Raw genomic sequence first — 10,651 nt, 5'->3', positions numbered from 1 at the left:
ATGCCTTTTTTCACTTTTGAAGGATTAGGGAACTGTGATTCTGCATGTGAATAAATGGTGTGTTCCTGTGTCTCTGTGCACCACAGTTTTATACTTCTGGGAGTGGAGAAGAGGAAAGCAGCAAAGTTTTCTTTGGCAATGCAGAGATAACAAAGTAGCTGCATTTATCTGTGTATTCATGAAGAACTCTGATACAGGGAGCAGGAGAACCAGCATGGTGCTGGCTGTTGGAGCTGATTCCTGTGAGGAACAACTCCTTGCCTGGTAAAGAGGTAGGGTAGAAACTCATGTGGACCTGAGGAGAGCAGAGTTAGGAGTGTCTGGATTTGATTGTTAACATCTGCAGAGTCATTTCAGTCTAACAGTGTCCATCTGCACAGGAATGTGCAGGGTTCCTGGTGCTTCAGAGCACTGAACTGATTCACCCCTTTCCTGACCCTCCTGCCAGCCCCTACCCCGACAGATTGGGCAGCTTCTCACTGACTCCTGCAGTGCAAGGTCAGCTCTGGACAGGGTTAAAAGTTACCAAGACACTTTTAGAAGGTTTAGATCCTTTGTCTACAGGCTCTCAGCAGCCAGGAGGGGGAACAGAAGGAGGAATGGGAAGGTCTTGGACTTTATACTGAACCTTCTAGGAAAGTACAGGGAGGAGTCCTGGGTACCAATGATCTGATTGCACTGGTACTGGGAGGCACATCAAGACTGATCTTGGGGAAATGCATGCACCAGCATGTGATGCATGTTGTAGCACCCTGACCATGCTGCTAGCTCTTGGATGGACTGAGATTTATGGCCACTGTGTCCTTGGGAATTTTTGGCTTAGGGTTGATCTTAGAATTCGTCGTCGTGGCACTCTGGGGGACAGTTTGTGCCAAAACTGTCTGTAGTGTGAGTCTGACTGCTTGCTCATACTGTAGGAGAGCATTTGTGCTCAGTGTCTTCCCCTTCCAGAAGGACATGGAACTTAGACTGGAAATAGCAATATTCTGAGAGGACTACTGTGGGATTGCAGCCTGGAGGTGGATGCTGTGCTCCTAAGGGGCTGTGCAGCCATCCCATTGCTGCTCTGTCCCTCATGGTGCTGCACTGGGCAGGGCTACTGGCTGACAGAGTGGCCTTGGGTCAAACAAAGCCAATGAAAGGCAATAAGGACACACATCCATGTGCTCTCACACCTCCTGCAGCCCTCACAGGCTGCAGCACAAGTCACCAGTGCTTCTTTGACCACTGAACATCCCTGACAATCTGTACACAGAGTTTATACAGTCCCCTCATGCACAGTGCCAGCCTCATGAACACCAAAATTGTATTTTGCTTTCTAGGGACAATTTGAGGTTGATTCTTTTTATTCATGTTTCATGAAAGATTTCAAAACCCAGAAACTATTTCTGTGGAATCATCACAAGGAATTTACATAGCAAGATAAACACTGAAAGTCCGCTTTTCCCCTTCATCACTCATCAATGTTCTCAGTGCTCTGGAATTTGCAGTGGATTTTACAGTACCCCTAAGAGCACCTAGTCTCCTCTTCTGAACTTCCTTCCTTTCTTTGAGTCATGAAATATCTGATTTCTTTTCTTGGATGATTTTCTGCTCTGCCTCAATGGGCAAAATAAAACCTCTTTTTACTCCTAATCACTGTCTTTCCTCCTCTGCCTGAGGTTCTTTTGGTTTTTTTTTTTTTTTGGTTTGTTTTTTTTTTTTCCATTGGGACTCCCAAAGAGTTTTCACTCTATTTTCACCTAGTTTTTATACCTGACTTTTGGGAAATACCATTTCTTCAGATCATTAATCTCAGCTGAAAGACCTGGGTTTATCCAAGATGTTGCAATCTCCTCTGTATTCTTTAGGCTAAAGGTACTCCCCTAGTGACAGTCCTCAGTGATTGGCCTGCTCTTAAGTAAACATGCAAGTTGAATTTTTGTCCTTAACAATAGCATGACCAATGAGAAGAGGTGTGTGTACAGACAGTCCCTGAAATCAAACTGGGATGTTTCTGTCTGCAGGTAGAGAGACTCCTCTAATTGTTCAGAGAGATTGCCCTCGTGTGCCACAGCCCTGGCCAAATGCTCAGCACCTTGGTCATGTCACTCCCTTGGGGGTGTGAGTCAGAGAGCAGCCTCAGCGCTGTACTCAGCACAGATCTCAGCTCTGTGGGTAGTAAACGATACCTGTTTCCTTTTCTGGCAAAAACAAGCTTCAACACTTGCCAAGACTTGCAGGTGAGCAGCCTGGCTTCCTCTTCTCTTAGACATTTCTCGGGGAAGGTCTCACTGTGTGTGCCTGTGTTTGGGAAGCACGGGCTCACACGTGGTTCTCTGTCCTTGCATACACTAAAGTTTGCCCCCAGACACCCCTGAATTCATCCTTGAGCTAAAATTCATGTGTAAGTGTAAACATCTGATTGTAAGTTGTTGTAAGTATGGGCAGGTGCGCAGAGCAGCAGGTGTGCAGAGCAGGCACAGCTGCATTACTCTGGTTTCAGGTTGAAGGCACAAGCTTCACAACTGGACCAGAAAATGGGAATGGCCAGACAGCAGCACTCCAGCCCATGTTTCTGGTGGCAGCTGGTTGTAGAGCCAGGAAATAATGCAAGAACAGTGACCCTTCTCCAAAATGTGTTATAGCCTGCCCTGATCCATGTCTGAATAAATCTTGAGCCGGTGCCAGTACTTTTAACTTTAATTTTGTTCACTCGATTTTCCCTCCATAAATTCAGCTGTTTGTTTTTTTAAACTTCTGGCACTTGCAGCATTCTACAGGAAGGAGTTTTGCAGATTTACTCAGCACTTCACAGGAAAGAGCAACACCTTGTTTCTTTTGAACTCTGTGACTTGCTCTTTCATTTGAAGTCCCCAAGGTTCTGGAGGAAAAGGGCAGACTGGTAGGACCACATGTGTTTAGCTCAGGTTTACATTGTCTAGAAAAACCTTAAAAAGACTGTTGTTTTCTGCAGGCTGCTTTTTCTTCTCTCTCTCCCACTTACTCCTCCATCCATCCAGGAGAAACACCCCTGCTGAACCTTAGCTCTGAGCTCTGTTTTGCAGGCAGCACCCAGATGTCTTTGCCCAGATGTCAGGAGGATCTGCAAATCTTCCCTGGAATTAGTCAGGATTGTGTCCAGCCTGGTCTGCAGTGAGAGGCAGACTGTGTTTGACCATGGTAGCAGCTGTAGCAGCCAAAGATCATGGCTTGAAGGGCTGGAGAGGGCAACAGCACAAGGAAAGCTTAACCCTTCATCTGCTGCTCACTCCTGTAGGGCTGCCGTTCAGTACAAACTTTTACAAAAAAGTTGTTGGAAAAGACTTCCTTCAAATGACTCCCATTGCCCATAAACCACAGGTCAGTGAACAGCACCAAAACCAGAGCTTTTACCTACACAGATGAATTGAAACCATCATTTCCAGGAGCAAAGCTCAGATTTCCTCCTTGGTATTGAAATTTGTGGTTGATAGGGGCAGCATCCATTGGAGGGACTGATGGGATTTATTTGATACTGATTGCACACAGGGAATATATTCTGAAAATACAATTTAAAGTAGGCTGTCATTCATTCTCAAATGTTGGGGATAGAAAAAGCATAAGCCAATCTATGTTTGGTCAGCAGACATGACCTGGAATTCCTAATCATCTGGAGATAAACCAAGCTAATAATCAACCCTCTTTTTGCAGTCATTCAAACATTCATATTTTCCCACCAGTTTTAATAAGGTTACAGTTTTGAGAGTAGTTTAATTCCACTCTTCACATGATGGATTTCATCTGGCTGTAGCTAAAATGTGTTTACATGTAACACACTGAAGTTGTGTGAGGCTGGCTGAACTCCTGACTTCTCCTCCAAATCTCTCTCTAGTGAGGGCTATGAAAGGAATCGTGTCTCCTCCCCAGCTTCTCAGTTTTCACCTGTTATCTTTATTTTTTCTTCTCTTCTGAATCAGCAACCAACAAATGACTACAGGGCCTGAGACCGTGCCTCAGAATGCCCCCAAAACACTGGAATCTTTCTCGTCTGTAAGTAAGTGGTTTTGGCATGTGTAAAGCTGTACTTTGTGTGTCATTACCCACAGCTCTCAGATCTCAGGGCTTGCCTGTGCAAGGCAGCATGTTGCCAAGGAATAAAGGTGGTCCTGCACTTGGCTGTTCATGTGTTGTTTCCCAAAGCAATACTGGTAGCTCTGATAGAGATTCCAGGGCACGAAAACCAACCCCTGGAGGCCAAGAGATTTGACCCGTATGGTAGGATTTATTTTGTTTTCAGTTTTTCTATTTTAGTATTGTTCTTTCACTGGACATTCTGTACCAGAGGCCAGATAGAAAACAAAAGTCAGACACAATCAAATTCCTGGAAACAATGAGTTTCATAGTACTAGAGAGGTAATGGTAGGAAAAGCAGGGAGTTAAATGTTGTAGATAGGGGGTAGCTTTACATCATATCAACAAGAAATGTAATTTTCAAAATGTATGAAACTAATGAGAATGTCACGTTGGGACAGGTGTGGCGAGGCATCTGGAGAGGAGGTTCAGCAGTGATGTGGCAGATGGAAGGTGTGCCCTGTCAGAAGGGTCAGCCACAAAGTGTGGCCACTTTCCCCACGTGTGCCACATGGAGAACAGCAGTTCCTGGTGTCACAGTCCCAGGGCAGGAGAGGGGAAACAAGGAGAGTGAGACCCAGGCTGACTGAGAGTAAGGCAGATCCATGTGTGTGTGAGTGTCATGCTCAGTACATGAGCCATGAGAGATGTGCACCAAGGTCCTGACAAGATAAAAATCATCCCTGGTATCATCCATGGAAGAGTTTTCTAAGTGCATTCCCAGGAGATGGGCTCTGTAAAGACCTAGTCCTTGCCATTTACCCATCCTGTTTTCTCTCATCATGTTCCTGATGCTTCCAAGGTCTTGGTCATAATTCTCTATGAAGTTATGAAGTTATAGCAAGAAATCACTTTTCTACCCAAATCTTACCAAGTGTCCACCAGGAACTCAGTGATGGATGGTGCCCATGCTCATTTATGAACTTAATACCCTAGTTACAAAATTAACTTCCTGAGACTGGCAAGAATCTGATCACCTTCAGAATCACCACTGAAAAAATTTCCTCTTTGGAATAACCTCAGGTTGTTCTTGCTGAAATCAGATCAAGGGAGGAAGGAGGCATTGGAATGATATTGCAAAGAGATGGGGAGGAGAAAAGATACCTAATGACTACATCTGAAGTGCTCCACAGGAACTGCTGTTCAGGCAGTCCTGAAGACAGAGTTACCTCTGTGAAGTCAGAGTTACCACCATTTACATTGCCCAACCACTGACCAAGTGAGCCATCAAGATGAAGTACTTGTGAGTCTGGTTTTGGGGGCAACCTTCACACCAAGGAAAAGCCCAAGCTGGACTCAGCACTTTAGAAATTACTCAAAGATTCTCATCTCAGGGTATGGCTATGTCTCACCTTTTTGTGAGCCTGCACCACAACCTCTGCCCTTTTCCTAAGCCCTTATGACATGTCAGATAATTAGTGCTGGGAAGATAAAGTGATCCAGTGTCCTTCCTAGAAAGGCTCTGCCATAAATTCTTGCCAGATTTCCAGATCAGACTGTTAGGGGCAATGCAAAGATTAGGAAATGAAGTTTCACATCTTTTTCAGGTTGCTGAACTTAGTCCCTTCCACATGCTGCTAGGAATTCCTCTGGGGATCAATAAGACCAAACCTACACACAGATTACTGTGCTGTAGGAAATCTCATGACAGGCCAGAAACAGTTAACAACTGCTCAGCATCCTCAGAGGTATGCTGGCCCTGTACAACCATCTTCCAACAAGCAGTTGTCCCTGGAAACAGGAACAGAAGGATGGGATTTGTAAGTATTGACATTCAATATGGTCAGTCCTCTTTAAGATACCCAAATCAGAGCCAGGTATTTCTGAAGCACTCAGTAGCCCCTGCCATGACACACGTGGCTGCATTTTTCAGTGGGGAGCAGAGTTAAACACTTAGAGAGTATGTAAATGTGGCCGGTTAAATTCTAATGCCTGCAAGGAAATGAAACTCTTGTAAAGCCTTGGCTAAGTGCAAGACCCATCTGCACTGAAAGCAAAAATGTGTGTTGGCAGAGGAGGAGGGAAGGAGTTTCTTCCCCGGACTTTCCAACACACCCTTTATCGCTAGGACTGGGAGAGCACATTGGAAACCCAAGGTCATATTTCAATGCCTGGAGGGAGTTTAAAACCCCAGTTATCTGGCTGGAGGTCAGAGGCTGGGGGTGTTTCTCTCACAGCTGTGTCCCTGCTGGTGAAACTCTCCCTTTAAGCCCGATGTACACAGAGGCTTTGCCCACGGGCGTTTCGGGAGCGCTCCGTGAGCCCACGCCCTGTGCTGTTGACAAAGAAAGGGCAAATGAAGCTGTAAGCCTGAAAAGGGGGGAGGGATGATCTCCTTTGGGAGAGCGTGGGTGAGGAACAACACATCTTCTTAAAGAACAGAAACTGGGCCTTTCATGAACCAGGACCACAAGGGCAGAATAGGGGCAGGTAAAAGAAAGAGGGGAAGGACATGCTGTGCTTGCTTTTCTTAGTGCACAGAGAGACTCCGACGTGGAGGAGAGACAGGACAGTGACTGTGTCGGTACGGACAGATGGCAGGCAAGTGGGCAGACACTGATTTTAAGAGTCACAGCCCCAGAGTTCTGCAGGGAAACTCCTTGCAAATCCTGCACCCAAACCTGGCCCCCACTCATCTAACCAGATCTCAAAACTCTCCTGCGTTCATGGTCTGTGAATCACAGCAGCAACTGTTCTCTCTGAGCCTCAGCTCTCGTCCTCCTGGGCTTTTTATAGCAGACCAAACATCCTGTTACCAAACTGTGCATTTCTAACCCCCTAGTTACTTTCATCCCTTTCTCGATGAGTCTCCTAAAGGGTCTTTCGTCACTCTGATAAGCAGGTTGGTGAGTATCAGCGAAAGGCACAGAGGTCTGAAGCGGATGTTTCTTGTGAAGTGAGTCACGGGGGGGGGCTGGATTCCAGCCAGGAGAGCCCTGCAGGGCCAGGCTCACCTACGGCCCCTCCCCTGCGCTAAGGTGTCCCTGAGGAGCAGGGACACGACACAGAGCCCTTCCACCGCGGCTCCTTTCTCCTGCGCTTTTCTCTGCACTCTGGAGAGTGCTAAATGCCCACGCTGCTCTCCCTCCCCCTTCCTGCACGATGGCTAGCAGTGGCACGGAGGTTGTGCTTCCCTTGCGTTTAATCACCCTGGTATCAGCGCACGGGAAAGTTCAGGCTCATGCTGGGAAAGGCACGCTTGGGTGAGGATGACTCCGCAGGGACGTGGCAGGGCATCAACAGCCCCCGGGGTGCCTGGGGACGAGGGCTGTGCACTGGAACTTGTGACATGCCGAGAAAAGGTGTGTCTGATCCACTACCCGGCTCCTCTGCCAAAACACACCTGCGTGCAGCTGGTATGCAGCGAGGGCAGCGCGTATTCTCCGGCGGCTCCCCGGAAAGCCGAGTGGTCACGCACGTTCTCACCGATAGGGATCTCACCACGCCCAGGCAGGGAGTCCTGCCCCGCTGCTAAAGAGGAGCGGGACTCCTCGCTCTCCATCTGAAGGCACTTAGTCAGGGCCTGGTTTTCCCCAGGTCTAAAGTGGTGTTAGTAATACATCATTGAGATGATGTGTTTCTCAGGTGTGGGATTTCATAGGCAGCCATAAAACTAAATTTATTGTACTGAGGAGAAGATGGTACTTTGAGAACCTGAAAAGACTGTAATGAAATGCTTGGTTTAGCATTTATTGCTGTGTAGTGACTAAAAAAGCTGTTTTAAAGGAGTGTGTGCAAGCATCACATCTGTGTGTATAATATACAGACACACACAACCACGCACCGAGGTACAAACACAGTTTTTACTTACCAATCCTTTAAGCTCTCATCTACCAGAACATGCCTTTGCTTTCCTGTTTTCCTTTAATCTTATATATTGCCTGCTTGAAAAATCATAGGCTGCTCAGAAGTCTTACTATTTTCCTTGGGGTTACTGATCTAAAGCTAAGCTAAATCCCAAGGTTTTGTGGCTGTATGAGCATGGCTGAAGGGACACACTGCTCTGTAATTTATTTGTGTACACATCTCACATCCCAGGAGCACTGCTCTGGAGCTGAACACACTTAGAGTCCATGGATGGGGCTGTGTGAAGCAGGAAAATGGAGGCAGTACAGCCAGGAGGGAGGAGTGGGAAGGGTTGGGCAGACAAGCCCACGGAGCAGAAGGGCTCTTAGGGAAACCCCTTCCAAAACTCTCCATCACCTCTGACTCCTGAGCCCTTCCTGCTGGACAAGCCCTGAGCGCAAGTCACGTCAAGGGTGCTTGCAGAGAGGTTTGTATTCCACGCATGAATGCACAGCATCACCACTTCCTTCTTGCTCCAGGCCCTCTGCTACACTGTGTGTTAGACACTGAGGAAGGAAAGGCAGAACACCACCCTTCTGTGCCCACGGGACTGCAACCTCAGGGGGGTGTTGCTGCAAAAATGGTTTTGTCAGTAGACTGGTGACAACCACTTCCCAAGACTGGCAGTCATTTCTCTTTCTCTAACACGAATAGCTTGGCTTTAAGGGAGAGCACAGACCACCTTGTGTTAATGAGTAATAGAAGCAATCGACCCATGGTGCATTTGTCCCTGAGCTGGGACTGAGTGAAGTCAAGGTGATAAAACTCTTACATTAGCAAAGTTTTGCTGCATTGATACCACACAGAGTGAGAGCCTGACAAGGCCAAGCTCTGACAATCAAATATTAGGATACCCTAATGCTTTGGTTAGTGCCAAAGCACAGTTAGCATATGTAGTACAGCCTACAAATTCACTGGAAAGCTACCCTGCGTCATGTCAGCCAGGTTTTGGGCTATACAAAGGCATCTTAGGAAGTTATTTTGGGAGAGCTGTTTTCTGAAGCTGAGGGGACATCTGTCATGCAAGTTAGGAAAGCAGACCATGACGAGAAACAGCTACAGACTTTGCTTCAAGAAGATGCTGACTTGTTCTAAATAAAGAGTATTAAACATGTACCTTGCCATTTTCTACTAAATAAAGAATATTGTATTCTTTCTAGTAACTACAGCAGATTCTATGGGTGTGTTTGAAGACACAGACCTAAAGAAGGACCAGATATTGGATTGTTCTCTCCACCAGGTGAAAAGCCACAAACCATCTTCATTGTGTTGCCACTCTGGAGCAGCCTTACACCAGGGAAAACTGGAGGATACTGACCTGCTTTGCTGTCCAGTCCAGGATGCTCCAGAGCCCCAAGCTAGATGCAAATGGCTGGAGCCACTTCCTGCCCCCAGTGACTCATGGCCAGGGAAGCACTGGCATCCTGCTCCAGGAAGGGTCACTCACCTGCCCTGCCCTGCAGGGAAGGTGAACACAGGGATGTGGAAGAAGCTGGGACAGCAACACATTGCTGGGCATGTGGAAAATAAACAAGACATCACCAGGACTACAATAACAGCTGGGGGGAGATGGAGTGAAACACAGGCAACACTGGTGCCTCACATTCTGCCTCCCCCCCTTGGTGGAGTTTGCCTCTTGGTCTGACGTCCATGGGTGTTTCATGGGCTGGGCTGGAAGAACAGAGTATGATGTGCCCAGCACAAAAGCTTAGAAACACCTCTCTGGCTGTTATCATGGGAGATTTCCACTTTATACCTCTGTCATGCTTGTATTGAGACACTTCCACCATGCACCAAATAAGAAAAAATGTCCCCTTTCTTTCCACTGGGCTTATCCTCTCTGAAAGTGGCTAGGATTTGGTACAGGACAGAAGGAGAAGGCAATGGCTATAATACATTTCCTGCTTAATCCAGGCTCTGTTGCTGTTAAACTCTGATCTTGACTTGCTAAGGACTTAATGCTGATTGTGGGAAGGCTGTCTCAGATTTTTCAGGCCTGTTCTATCTCACCACACCACTTTTTCTGAGTTACCACTAATAATAACTGACTAGGATGCTTTTTAGAAATGGTTGCAGACAGAGGTTAATGAACTTAGAACAAGACAAATATAGAAAGATGATGTGTATTTTCAGTACCTGTCTCAGACAAATGTAATCTATATACATATATGTGCTAATGAAAGTCATGATCCTTTATGGGACCTGTGTGGCCACTGCCATGTCCCCATGGGTCAGGACTATTGAAAACACAAAGCTACCTTTGTCAAAGAAAGCCATGAAGTGAAAATCATGAAGGTTTCTTTGACTAATCCTGACATTTGGATACCAGAAAACTCAGCAGAAAGCACCATATCCACATAGCCACATCAAGACCTGCATCTGGGAAAGATGGAAGAAGAAAAGTTCCTCACTCGTCAGCTTCTATAAATGGAATTAAGAAACAGAAAGCAGAAAACTGAAGCAGCAGACCCTCCTGCATACCCTGGCTTTATGACCTGGGACTTTTGTTCTCCACTTAAGCCTCCCTAAGCATGTGCTGAGGACCTATTCCACAGGGTGACCTCTGAGGAGTGGAATGAGCCTGGCATCGAGGGTAAAAGTTGTGATCTCTGTCAGCAAAACTGTGTCATGAGGTTATGATTGGAATTATACGGGTTATCTATTGTAGGAATAACCTTCTCATTGCTGTGGTATTTGAAAGGGAATCCCGGAG

This window comes from Molothrus aeneus, chromosome 10 (genome assembly GCF_037042795.1).
Source record: "Molothrus aeneus isolate 106 chromosome 10, BPBGC_Maene_1.0, whole genome shotgun sequence".
Classification (NCBI taxonomy): Eukaryota; Metazoa; Chordata; class Aves; order Passeriformes; family Icteridae; genus Molothrus; species Molothrus aeneus.
Note: the sequence above shows the minus strand (reverse complement) of the source record.